A 14,857-nucleotide genomic window follows, 5' to 3' on the forward strand; every position below is an offset into this window, starting at 1 on the left:
GAAGCACTAGATAACGTTGACCTGGGATAGGAAGTCCTGCAGTCCTAGATTTGAGTCTCAGGTGTAACACTAACTAGCCTGGTGGCCTTGAGCAAGTTGGTTTTCCTCTCTGATCCTCAGTTTCCTTATCTGTAAAAGGAAGAAAGCAATATGGATTCACAGGGTTGTGGCGAGGATTAAAAAAAATGTGCTACCTTTAAAATAACTAGGACAGAGAAGGGCACTTCGTTGTCAGAGTGGTACCTGCTGCTCTCATGATCTTTATCATTATTATTTCTCATCAGAGACAGAAGCACACATGGCCATACTCAACTGGACAACATGAGTAGAAAATTAAAGCAAATCTTTACCTGTAAAACTTTTAACTCAAAATAAGACAGTCTGACACACCAGAACTCTTCCCCACTGACCCGGACAAACAGATTCCTTTTCATGCAATGAGCATCCTCTGTCCAGCCACAATACCCTCTGTAGAGTGAGCCCCGATTTAAAGTCCAGTTCTGAACTCCATCTGTTCCCATGGGTGGTCCTCATTGGTTGGTTTTCTCCCAGTGATCTCAAAGGGCCAATGCTCAATTTTGTACTGCCATTTTTAGTCCCGGGCAAACTCTGAAGAGCTAGAATCCCCCGGATTGCCTATATGTTTCGTGTGTGTGTGTGTGTGTGTGTGTGTGTGTGTTGCCCAGGCGGGAATGCAGTGGTGTGATCTTGGCTCACTGCAACCTCCACCTCCTGGGTTCAAGTGATTCTCCTGCCTCGGCCTCCCAAGCGGCTGTGACTACAGACATGCGCCACCACACCCGGCTAATTTTTGTATTTTCAGTAGAGACAGGGTTTCACTATGTTGGCCAGGCTGGTCTCGAACTCCTGACCTCAAATGATCCTCCTGCTTTGGCCTCCAAAAGTGCTGGGATTACAGGCGTGAGCCACTGCACCCAGCCCCATATGTTTCTTAACTCAGTTCTGGTGACTTGGATAAGCTGACTTACCTTTAATAAAGCAGAACTGATCCTCTCAAAGAAATGCCCCTATGGAGATGTTTTTGGTTCACATAAGGGGTAATCAATAACAAAGTTAATGATTAGAAATGAACTAAAATAAGGAAATTATGAAATAATCTATAAGTAGTTGTTAAAATGGGTTACGTGAATGGGCTCAGAGTAGAGAGAGAAGTAGCAAGAAGAAACAAGATAGAGAGATTAATACACGTATCAGTAGGCATAACTTCACATGACTGCAGAAGTGGGGCTATGTATTTATGTATATGTATATATATAATAATAAAAGTAGGTTTCAATAACAAATATATAACATATTCAGTAACATATATATACATATATATTCATGTACTACATTTTGGTCAACAACAGAATGCATATACAATGCTGATCCCATAAGACTATAATACCATAATTTTACTGTACCTGTTCTAGGTTCAAATATGTTTAGATACACAAATACTTACCATTGTGTCACAATTGCCTATAGTATCCAGTACAGTAGCATGTTGTACAGGTTTGTAGCCTAGGGGTCATAGGCTATAACATATAGCCTAGGTATGATGTAGTAGGCTCTACTACCTAGGGTTATGTAAGTACACTTTGTGATGTTCCCACAATAACATAATCACCTAATGATGCATTTCAGAATGTATCCCTGTTATTAACTGACACATGACCGTATATGTATATATACTCATTACTTGTCTACATCCACTCACACATATATGACACTCATATGTTTCAATAATGTATATATGTGAAATATATGTGTATATAGTCATTATTTGTCTCCAACCTTCCCCACAAAAAGCCATTTCTGAAATTTAGTATACAAATCAACAACAAAAAAGAAGACATTGAGGCTTGAAGTCATGTGGTGTAGACCATTTGCTTAACTAAATAATAATGTAATACTATATCAGTAAGCAAATGAACTGGAGAAATTAGCTGAAAAAAATTTATACAAAATCTCCTCTAGATGAGTCAATCTACAAAGAGCAGAGCTAAAGTGGTGTACAGAAAAGTCTCCTAAATTTTCATTACATGACCACAAGATTTACAGTAACTACTACTTCATTGTCATTCCTTTCTAGACTTCTCCATAACCATATATTAAACAAAACCCCAAACAGATCTGCATTAGAACTGCATTAGACATAGTGACATCTGCAAACTCTGTAATAGTCCTAATGTCTAGCCATAGACACCAATACCATAAATACAGATTCCATTTCTCAAATGGGACAATTTTGCACATAGTAAAATAAGTGGCAAGTCAAAATTCAAATGACTAAAGTTGTTTTAGGTAATTCGTAGGTTGTAAAAACTAATGAGAAGTAAAAAAAGAATTATGAAGGTATTACAACACTCCCATTAAAATGAAAATCTATGTTACGACTTTATGCTCTTCAAATACCACACCAGACTGAAGCATCAACCAGTATATCAAGTGTTCTGTTCCTTAAAAAATCACTTTGTTTATGTGGAGTGATAACCTTGCTTATTAATTTTCAAAAATACCTGCCTAGTTATCCCTTTAAGCCAGAATCATCTCCAATTTACATGGCCATCAAAATTTATTTTTTAATCAGCAATTCATTTGAGTAACTAAAATGAAAATAATTGCACAAGACCAGAGGATACCCCCCACAACACACACACAAGTGCAATAGTGTAAACTGAAAGCAGACAGGTAATCATATCTCTAAAAAGAACAGAAACTTCTATGAAGTCATTCTTATGAAAAGTTTTATGAATGGCACTAAAGGATTTAGCATGTGCAAGAAAAATGATCATGCAATAAGACCAGATATTAGTTTCATGCTACAGAAAAGACTATTGTCTAGACTTATCCACAAAAATGGCCTTGTTACTTCTTAAATCTCTCTTAAGAGTGGCTACCCAGTGCAAAGAGTACACTGCATTTGGGTGCTGATTGGACAAATGGTTGCTGATAATCAAATGGCATGATTTATCTTTTGAAAAGCTGTGGAGTAATTTCTAAGCAACACCAATAATGTAAATGATAAGTATAGCTCAGTACAGTAAAAACGCTTATTTCATATCAGTCTTCTAACCCAGGGCTCAGAGAAAACAAATAGGAAGAGTAAGTTTGATATTAGACTCTCAAATTTCTATTAGTAGGGTTTGCTGATAACACAGGGTGATAGCTGGCCACATCATAAGAGATACTCAGTGCTCATTGTAGATATGAGAAATAAGCATCCTAATTCGAATTTCTGAGTGTTCACGTCCTGTCACAGCATTAAAATAATCATGCAAATCTGCCTCCAGCTGGTTCCTGATTTGCATTCATTTTTTTCTGTTGAAATGATTTATACATACTTGCACTAAATTCTAAATTCTAATCTTAACATTCAGTCTTAGAAGAACAGACATCAGTAATATTTGAACTAAAGTTATAATATTAATAGCTAGCAATTATTAGCTTTATAAGTGTGTGGCTGACACCAAACCTGGTTAATAAGCAAACTACTTGCATGCATGTTCTTCACAATATTTGCACATAACCATATTTTTTTGGCTAACGTAAAAAATAGCTAGGTAACGTGAATATTACCTTCTTAACACATGGTAATAAGGCACATAAAATATTGCATGTTGATTAAATACAAGTAGACAAAGAGTGACTCTTCACAAACCCTATGTAATTGGAAGAATAAAACACTCTCCATTCTATAGTTATATTTAATTTTAATGACTTGCTTAAGAACAATGGGAAAATTTACATCCAAAACGTCTTTACTTATTCAAAGATCATTCAAGTAGAAATCTGGGAGCCATTAGCAGGTAGCCTACGCTTTTTTAGAAGTAAAATAGAGGCAATCAAGACTTTCTTTCTAGAAAAGTCACACAGGATTAAAGCCAGTTCCTGGATTCCACTTCCATTGAAATTCTATCCATGTCTGAATAAATTCAGTCTTAAAGCTCTATCAATATTAACAACGGTGAAACAGGGGGGTTCCCTGACTCTCACAGGACCTGCAACAGGGGTTTGGCTTGTCTGTTCAGTCACCACCATTGCTCAAACAGCTTACAGGAGTGGGAGCATGCAGACAGACAGGTGCAGGAGTTGGGATGCTGGGCTCTGGCCCCACAGCAGCATCCAGGGATGGGAGCCTGTGACTCCCGGAGCCCAGTTGGGTGTATGTTACAGTGTGTTCTTTTAGCCTTGCCATCCACGCATGGCTTAAGTGTTAACTGGCTCAGTGGACCCTCTGCCTTTTTGCAAGGGCAGAGGGCCAGCGTGACACCTTTCGTATCCTGAGCTCTTGTCCAGCATCCTGGAAGAATCCGGTCACACACAGACTTGAAGGATGGTACATGTGGGGTTTTACTGGGTGGTGGAGGTGGCTCTGAGCAGGATGGATGGGGAGCTAGACAGGAGATGGAATGGGAAGATGATCTTCCCCTGGAGTTTGGCCATCCAGCACCTGATTTTCTACCATCTCCAGCCAAACTCCTGCTGACGTTCAGGCGCTCTTTCTCTTCTCTCCTTCTCTGCTGCAACATTCTGCCATTTGTCTGCTCATCTGCTCGTCTTCTCATCTGTTCATCTCCTCATCTGCTTCTGGAGCCTGGGGTTCAGGGTTTATATGGGTATAGGATAGGGGGCATGGTGGGCTAAAAGGCAACATTTTGGGCATGAAAATAGGAATGTCTGTTCTCACTTGGGGACAGGGATATCCCGGCTTGAGGGTGGGGCCTTTGTAAGGTAACCGCACTCTTCCACCCAGTATTTCCCTGTCTCCTGTCGGCATCAACAGCAATAATAATAACATTATATTTTTAGTGCAAATTTGATCTCACACTTTAGTTGGGAAGCTTAAACATTAGTTCTACTCTGAAAAACAACTCCATGAAACGGAAGTTACCTTTATTTTTAACATTAGAAAACTTGAATCTGAGAAGTAACTTGCTGAGTGTCACATAATTAAGAAGCGAGAAAACTATATTTAAAACTCAGATTTACTAATAATACATTTGTTTAAGAAATACTTTCTGAACACCTAGTATGTGCTAGGTTCTTTTTAAACACTGGGGATCTGCAGTAAAAAAAAACGTGGGCCCTGCCCCCATAGAGTTTGGATTAAAGTATTTGTTTGCACTTTATAAATAATAAACCAATAAAATAAATTAGTGGAATGTCAGATGATAAAATGTGCAGTGAAGAAAAGTAAAGCAGGGTAAGGGGAAAACAGTATATGAAATTAACAAAGAGGTTCCATTTTAATATAGGCAGGTTTGAAACTGACTCTAATAAGGCAAAATTGGTCAGACTTGAAGAAAAGTGAGGGAACCATACAAATACCTAACTTACAAAAACATCTTTCAGCCAGAGGAAATGAGGGAGGGGCCCAGAGGCAGGAGCATGCTTGGCCAAGTGAGTAAAGGAGGAAATTGAGCAGAGTGACTGAAGGGCAAATAAGTTGGAGATGAGGTGAGATCAGGATGAGATCTCTTCTTGGGCTTTTGGCTAAGATCAAGGTAGATCCTGATGGGAAACACCATGTCATGGAGGGTTTTGTAGGACACTGTAAAGTCTTTGGTTTTCACTCTAAGAGACAGGAGTTCTGAGTAAAAGGGAGGAACCTGAGTCATATCTTTAAAGGATCATTACATGACTATGTTAGGAAAAGACTCAAGGAACAAGGGCAGAAACTGGTAGACAAATTAGGAGACTGTGGCAATAATCCAGGCCACACACGGTGGTGACCCAGACCCAGATGTTGACAATGGAGGTGGGGGAAAGAGATGGCTTCTTTACATGTGTTAAGGGATTCACTATTTTAACGTGGGGTATGAAAAACAGAAAGGAATTAAGAATGACTCCAAGGAGTTTGACCCAGCAAATGGAAGGACAGTAAGCCATTTGCTGAAAAGAAGCTTGCAAAAAAATCTATCAGATTTAAAGTCAATGCTCTCTCAAAATCAATGTGCTACTTCACAAAGGTACACCAAGTATTGAAATTCATTTAATATTCAATTCCGACCCATCTTGTGTGTCCAGTCCTTTCCACCAGGCTGGGACACTCCTAGTGGGGGCCTGCTGCTGGTTGGAGCCCACGTGAAAACTAAAGGTTCTGGTACCATGGAGATGCCAGAAAGGTGACATGCTAAAGGCTAACTCAGGAGCCCACTGAGCCGAGCAGGGAATGGACAGAAAAACTCAGAGCAATAGTTCCGGGGGCAAACCAGCCCACAAAGAGCTGACACATGGGGATGGAACAGCCACAAGGGGTTGACAGTGACAGTAGTAGACAAGAAAGACAGAAATAAGCATCCAAGGCCGATGGGTAAGGCTTAAATCTGGATTATTCAGCATGGGCTTCCTTTCTGTGGCCCTGGGAACCTAAGAAAAATCTCCCACCTCCAATTCAGCCAGCACAGCTCTGCTCTGAACTGACTGACAGTTCAGAATTTCTCTTTCTCAGATGATCATATTTGAATAAAGGAATCCAAAGCTCATTCATTCTCCCTCTGTCTTTCCCTCCCTCCTACTCCCTCCACCCTGACTTTAATTAAAACTATTGATCTTGATCTACTGATCAAGTTTTCATACCCGGCCGTACATCAGATAATCTTTTAAAAATACAGGTTCCTAGGCCCACATCCGAGGCACTGAATAACAATCTACAGGGAAGAAAGACATCAGTCAGATTCCAAAACCTCCCACGGTCTGCCGATAAACATCAAGGTCAGCTACAACTTGTAACTTGAACATGGTCATGTTTCCTTTCTCTCTGTACCATTAGGGCCTCTGGGTTGGTCCATCATCCACTGAGTTTTTCTAATTTTTCTTCCAGGAATCAATGGCAGAATACTTTCCTGAGAAATTACTCCAAGCCCTTGGGTCTAGTGAAGCCTATTTCATCCATCTCGTAAGTTCAATACAAGATCTCTCTTTCTAAAATGGCTTACCCTGGTGGGGAAGCCAGGTCTTTTTCTACTTCTTTACATTGTTTATTCTCCTGTGTGGTTACTTTAATTAATGTTTAATCTTCCTGTGTTTGTGCCCTGAGGCAGAGCCTCTGAAGGGCACAGAGTTCAAAATCTTACAGCCTCATAACACTCCATAGGTTTGACATTAAATAATTATGACAATTCAAAGTAAAGACCAAAATCCCATTCTCTACTCAAACTGCCAGGGATGCTGGATCAGTTTCTGCAGACCTTCTCTGCAAAATCCGTCATTTTCTTTCTATTCCCCAACTGTTACACTGCTAGATGACTATTTCTGCTCCCTCTTTTTCAGGGAGGGGCCATATTCTGTGAGAAAATGGCCCCGTCACTCAAGAGTGATGAAATCAGTGGAGCACGGCTGGGCTAGAAATGATTACCAAAGCCCGTTAGGAGATGCCAACAGAGACTATATTAACCATTATTCCCTCTGTACACAGCGATCTGAATGAAAGAGGAAAGAAGACTTTCTGCTGCTTATGGTATCTTCGGGAATCATCTGACAGCTTACTTATTAAATGCATTTTAATATTAATTCTCCTCTGCACTCTAGCTGACCTTCAGAAACATTCACCGAGTCTTAAGAACACAAAGCACAATGGCCTAGGGAAGGCACGGATGGGAAGAAAGCTGCATCTGAACACTTCTTCTCCTGCGCAGTTGCATAAAAATCAGTTACAATTAAATACTGAATTACCAGTATTTAATAAAGATCAAAAGGATCTTTTAAGATCCTTTAGAGCCTAAAACACAGGCCAATTAGAACCCAATTAATTAGGGTTCAAATTATTTTTCTTTCTGTACATTTTGGAGAAAATGCATATCACAGGAATGCACAATCACCTAAAGAAATTTTAAGCTCTTTCACAAACACATCCCGAGTCCAAAACACATTCTGTCTTCTCCAGTCCTAGAAAATGAGACCTGGCTTCCAGAATAATGTCCCTCAAATATTTAGTAAATGCACAATTGCATTTAATATTGTATTTATTAAGTCAAAGCTCAGACCAAAAGGCTCTTAAAAGACTTTTGTTTCCAATTTAACTCTTTTTTTAAAAAAAAAATTGTAGTAAAATACACATAACATAAAAATTACTATCTTAACCTTCTTTTCTTCTTACTTTTTGTTAATAGACAACGTCTTACTCTGTTGCCTAAGCTAGAGTTCAGTAGCACAATCAGAGCTCACTGTTGTCTCGAACTCCTGGGCTCAAGTGATTCTCCCACCACAGCCTACTGAGGAGCTGGGATTTCAGGCTCAAGCCACTGCACCAGGCATTAACCAGTTTTAAATGTGCAGCTAAATGGCATTAAATATATTCACATTGTTATGCAATCATTACCACCATCTACCTCCAGAACTCTTTTATAAAACTAAAATTCTGCATCCATAAAACAATAACTTTCCATTCCCCTCCATTAACCTCTTAACCAGAAAATTGCACCAAACAGAAATCTCTATTCTTTAGATATTTTGACTGATATTTTATTCTTATATAGGGCAAAATTGAGATTATCTTCTTTTATAATTTCACTCATTTAAGCTCAGCTTGTACATTATGTTTAGGAAAAAAAAAAGTTATTTTGTTCCAGAAAGTCATGTTTAATCCTCAGGTATATCTATAAGCTAATGCTGGTGGGTGATCAATCAATAATTATCTATTTTGAACTAAACGTCACAGACATCTTTCTTTACTGAGTCTCCGAATCAGTTTCTACCATCAATTAGGATTAGAATTGTTTTCACAAGCATCTAGGAAATGACTACCCATAAAACCACATTTTAATCTCTTTAAAGCACTAGGAAAAATGACTACTCAAAACTCCATCAAAAAACAGTGCTGTGACCTTCCAGCAATGAGCATGCTGTAAGTCAAACCAAGACTTTTCTGTGCAATACTGAGCAGGTGAAATACTGATGCCGTCTGGGCAGTGGGCTTTCGTCTTCATCTAGCAGTGGCTGCAAGAGGGCGTGGCCAATCTCCAGAGCATTTGCAGCCCCAGCAGAAGATGAAGCTCTGTGTCAGTCTTTCTCAGTTCTGAGTCATTAGTTCTAGGGAGGGAAGGCATTAGAAAACCTTTCAAGCCACAAACCACATATCTTAGGGAGATGGCTAATTAGAATTCACCCTAAACTGTGAAAGAATTAACAGACATTAAATAATCATTATTTATAATTGGGAAATCAAGTTATCCAAAAGAAAAAAAGGCAAAGATCAGATTGTCTTGCTTAATGTTTAATTTAGAAAAATAAAAGGGTAACTAGATCTCCAAATGACCAATAGGTTTGTGTCCCCAAAGTTAGTAACTCAGAAAGTATTTTTCTGGAGAAGCAATGTTAAAATTGTGATTAGTACTTTCAATCTTAAAAGACCACACAAAAATGACTTCATCCACATGTAGCCATAGTATAGGACAAATGGTCTGCCCCAAGCTTTGGAACAGTGACCAAGGGGTACTGCAGCTTAGAGAGAAAGAACTGTTCTTTCTCCTTTTCATGGCAAAGCATTGACCTGGGGGAATATATTTTTTAAGTATTTGATTTCTTTGTTTCTCCTATTCTGTACTTTTTTCTGATTGTCTGGTACTTCTAAAAAGTATGACATCCTTGAACTGCCTTAACTTCACTCATCTTTCAACCAAGTTCCCCATCATGGCCAAGCCCACACCAAAAAAAAAAAAAACTATCCATCAGGGCAGCTGACTCAGGGGGTTCAAAGCAAATGGATTAAACCAAAATATGGATAAAATAAGATTTCATGTTCTCTGGTATGCCTTAAAATAACAGCTTTGCAATACGTAGCCTCAAAAATCCAAAGAAATGCAAATAAAAACATGAAAATATATTCCTATCCAATGGGTTAAAAACGGTAAAAAGAATCATATTATCTGGTGGGAGAGGGTAGGAAAAAACAAGTACTCCCAAAAAACTCCTGGAGGCAGTGTAAGCGGATTACAATCTCTTGCTGGGGCACTTTGGTTATACATGTCTAAAGTCTTTAACATTTTTTTTTTATTTACAAAAACATTGACCCAGAAAAACACTACTAAGAGCTATACAAAGGATGTAATCAAAGACGTGGAAGAAGATGAATATGTAAAGATGTTTAAGATGTCACATTTTACAATAAAGAAAAATCAGATGTCCAGTAAGAACAGATTAAGCAAGTAATGGAACTTCCATACAATATAATGTAATAGGTATCATTAAGTAGTGTATTATAGAATATATTTATTGGGCTGAGTGCAGTTGGTCATGCCTGTAATCCCAGCACTTTGGAAGGCCGAGGCAAATGGATCACTTGAGGTCAGGTGTTCAAGACTAGCCTGGCCAACATGGAGAAACCCTGTATCTACTAAAAACACAAAAAATTAGCCAGGTATGGTGGCGGGCACCTGTGATCCCAGCTACTTGGGAGGCTGAGGCAGGAGAATCGCTTGAACCCGGGAGGTGGAGGTTGCAGTGAGCTGAGACTGCACCACTGCACTCCAGCCTGGGCAACAGAGAGAGACTCCATCTCAAAAAAAAAAAAGAAAAGAAAAAGAAAAGAGAAGAAAGAAATATATTTATTGACATGGAAAAAAATCTTCATGATCTGAGCTAAGTAAAAGAAAAAGGGAGATTAGAAAGCAGATAGATAGGTAGACAGATAGACAGGTAGGTAGATAGAATTTTATTATATATGTATAAATATCAAATATTGGAAAGAATTCATGAAAATGTAAACAGTCATTAACACTGAAATTTTTTTATTTCTTCTAAAAAAAAAAAACAATGAGATACATATGCAGAATGTGCAGGTTTGTTACCTAGGTATACGTGTGCCATACTAGTTTGCTGCAACTATTGACCTATCCTGTAAGTTCCCTTCTCTCACCCTCATCCCACAACAAGCCTTAGTGCGCATTGTTCCACTCCCTGTGTCCACGTATTCACAATGTTCAGCTCCCACTTATGAGTGAGAACATGTGGTATTTGATTTTCTGTTCCTGTGTTAGTTTGTTGAGGATGATGTTCCTGCAAAGGACATAATCTCATTTCTTTTTATGGCTGCATAGTATTCCATGGTGTATATGTACCACATTTTCTTTATCCATTCTATCATTGACGGGCATTTGGGTTGGTTCCATGTCTTTGCTATTGTAAACAGTGCTGTAGGAAACATACGTGTGCATGTATCTTTGTAGTAGAATGATTTATATTTCTCTGGGTATATACCCAGTAATGGGATTGCTGGGTCAAATGGTATTTCTGGTTCTAGATCATTGAGGAATCACCACACTGTCTTCCACAATGGTTGAACTAATTTACATTCCCACCAACAGTGTAAAAGTCTTCCTATTTCTCCACAGCCTCACCAGCATCTATTGTTTCCTGGCCTTTTAATAATCGCCATTCTGACTGGCATAAGATGGTATCTCATTGTGGTTTTGATTTGCATTTCTCTAATGATCAGTGATGTTGAGCTTTTCTTCGTATGTTTGTTGGCCACATAAATGTCTTCTTTTGAAAAGTGTCTGTTCATATCCTTTGCCTACTTTTTGATGGAGTTGTTTGTTTCTTTCTTGTAAATATGTTTAAGTTCCTTGTAGATTCTGGATATTAGACCTTTGTCAGATGGGTAAACTGCAAAAATGTTCTACCATTCTGTAGGTTGCCTGTTCACTCTGATGATAGTTTCTTTTGCTGTGCAGAAGCTCTTCAGTTTAATTAGATTCCATTTGTCAATTTTGGCTTTTCTTGCAATTGCTTTTGGCATTTTAGTCATGAAGTCTTTGCCCATGCCTATGTCCTGAATAGTACTGCCTAGGTTTTCTTCTAGGATTTTTATGGTTTTGGGTTTTACATTTAAGTGTTTAATCCATCTTGAGTTAATTTTTGTATAAGGTGTAAGGAAGGGGTCCAGCTTCAGTTTTCTGCATATGGCTAGCCAGTTTTCCCAGCACCATTTACTGAATAGGAGATTCTTTCCCATTGCTTATTTTTATCAGGTTTGTCGAAGATCAGATGGTTGTAGATGTGTGGTGTTATTTCTGAGGTCTCTGCTCTGCTCCATTAGTCAGTATGTCTGTTTTGGTACCAGTACCATGCTGTTTTGGTTACTGTAGCCTTGTAGTATAGTTTGAAGTCAGGTGGCATGTAGCCTCCAGCTTTGTTCTTTTTGCTTAGGATTGTCTTGGCTATATGGGGTCTTCTTTGATTCCACATGAAATTTAAAATCGATTTTTCTAATTATGTGAAGAATATCAATGGTAGTTTGATAGGAATAGCATTGAATCTGTAAATTACTTTGGGCAGTATGGCCATTTTCATGACATTAATTCTTCCTATCCACGAGGATGGAATGTTTTTCCATTCGTTTGTGTCCTCTCTTATTTCGTTGAGCAGTGGTTTGTAGTTCTCCTTGAAGAGGTCTTCACATCCCTTGTTAGTTGTATTCCTAAGTATTTTATTCTCTTTGTAACAATTGCAAATGGGAGTTCATTCATGATTTGGCTCTCTGCTTGCCTATTGTTGGTGTAAAGGAATACTTGTGATTTTTGCACATTAATTTTGTATCCTGAGACTTTGCTGAAGTTGCTTTTCAGTTCAAGAAGTTTTTGGGCTGAGGTGATGGGGTTTTTAAATATAAAATCTTGTCATCTGTAAATAGAGACAATTTCACTTCCTTTCTTCCGATTTGAATACCTTTATTTCTTTCTCTTGCCTGATTGCTCTGGCCAGAACTTCCAATACTATGTTGAACAGGAGTGGTGAGAGAGGGCATCCTGGTCTTGTACTGGTTTTCAAAGGGAATGCTTCCAGCTTTTGCCCATTCAATATGATATTGTCTGTGGGTTTGTCATAAATAGCTCTTATTATTTTGAGATATATTCCATCAACACCCAGTTTATTGAGAGTTTTTAACATGAAGAATGTTGAATTTTATCAAAGGTCTTTTCTGCATCTGTTGAGATAATCATGTGGTTTTTGTCTTTGGTTCTGTTTATGTGATGGGTTACGTTTATTGATTTACGTATGTTCAACCAGCCTTGCATCCCAGCGATAAAGCCAACTTGATCGTGGTGGATAAGTTTTTTTTTATGTGCTGCTGGATTTGGTTTGCCAGTATTTTATGGAGGGTTTTTGTATCAATGTTTATTTGGCTTATTGGCCTGTAGTTTTCTTTTTTTGTTGTGTCTCTTCCCAGTTTTGATATCAGGATAACGCTGGCTTCATAAAATGAGTTAGGGAGGAGTCCCTCCTTTTCAACTGTTTGGAATAGTTTCAGAAGGAATAGGACTAGCTCCTCTTTGTATTTCTGGTAGAATTCAGCTGTGAATCTGTCTGGTCCTGTTTTGTTTTTCTGTGTTTTTTTTCTTGGTTTTTTTTTGTTTTTTTTTTTGTTTGTTTGTTTGTTTGTTTTGGTAGGCTATTAATTACTGCCTCAATTTCAGAGCTTGTTATTGGTCTATTCAGGGATTCGGCTTTTTCCTGGTTTAGTCTTGGTAGGGTGTATGTGTCCAGGAATTTATCCATTTCTTCTAAATTTTCTAGTTTATTTGCATCGAGTTGTTTATAGTATTCTCTGATGGCAGTTTGTATTTCTGTGGGGTCAGTGGTGATATCCCCTTTATCATTTTTTATTGTGTCTATTTGATTCTTCTCCCTCTTCTTCCTTATTAGTCTAGCTAATGGTCTATCTATTCGTTAATTTAAAAAAAAAAAAACAGCTCCTGGATTCATTGATTTTTTGGAGGATTTTTCACGTCTCTATCACCATCAATTCTTCCCTGATCTTAGTTATTAGTTACTTGTTTTAGTTTCTTCTCTGATCTTAGTTATCCACTTAGTTAGTGGTTAATGCTGGATTTTTTTCCTTTGTGTTTTTCTATGATTTTTTAGGATTTCTGTTTTAAGCACAAAATTAAAAGAAGTTGTTTTTTAAATTTAATACAGAACCCTAAAAGCAATAATTACATCAATAGCTTCACTAGAGAAATGCCAAGAGGGTGTGGGAGGTAGCTGTCAGTTGCAAGTAAGAGCAGTTTGCAAGACTGAGTTGTAGCCTCTATATAATATGATTATTTGGGATAATACTATCTTCAGCACACACACACACACACACACACACACCTCTCAATGAATAACTGTTCAGTTAAAAACAAACAAAATAAATAGTCTTTGAAAATGCATTCTTACCAATGTACAGTTCCTTTCTTATATTTTTCCAAAATATTTGGCAGTTTCCTCTACTGTAAGAAATACTGTACATCCTTATGCTTTAGAATGTTTGAAATCATGTAAATTTTTCTTGGAGAATGTTTAAAAATTCATATTATTCACTCCTGAGAGACCACAACAACATCTTTCCAGATTGCACCAGACTATTCTGTAAATGAGGATTTTAATTTCTAAGATGCAACAACAATGCTTTGTGCTCAGATCAATAAAAGGAAATGAGCTACTGTGGTTTGTCTGCCTTTCACCAGACACCACCCCCCAATACTTATTCACCGTCCTGAGTATATCAAAACTCCATTTGTAAATTAAAGTAGCGTGTCTGATACAGAAACAAAGCTAAACCATGTACTGGGCAAACCACATTCATGGCTTATTGTCAGAACCACAGATCTCTCTTCTGGTGCCATAATCCCTGGCCAGTAAAGTAATAAACCAGTAATGAATTTTGGATTTACAGAATCCAAAGCTTTATATAGGTTTTTGAAACAATTTCTTTTTTAAACATTTTTGCAGAGAACAACAGTCCTCCCCCATGCTGACCAATCACTCCTGCTTATGGGGCACAGAGAAGGCACCCAGGCCTGCATCTGCCAGCACCCCACCCCCAAGCCAACACCATGTCCAGGACAACCATACATATAGTTGCCAG

General features: G+C 38.2%; 1 protein-coding gene across 3 annotated transcripts in view; it reads right to left on the reverse strand.

Annotated features, from left to right (window-relative positions):
* ST6GALNAC3 (ST6 N-acetylgalactosaminide alpha-2,6-sialyltransferase 3) overlaps positions 1 to 14,857 on the reverse strand; it is a 558,688-nt gene that overhangs the window by 449,630 nt on the left and 94,201 nt on the right. The gene's annotated exons all lie outside the window — the stretch shown is intronic.

The sequence above is a fragment of the Pan paniscus genome, chromosome 1, assembly GCF_029289425.2.
Source record: "Pan paniscus chromosome 1, NHGRI_mPanPan1-v2.0_pri, whole genome shotgun sequence".
NCBI classification, from domain to species: domain Eukaryota; kingdom Metazoa; phylum Chordata; class Mammalia; order Primates; family Hominidae; genus Pan; species Pan paniscus.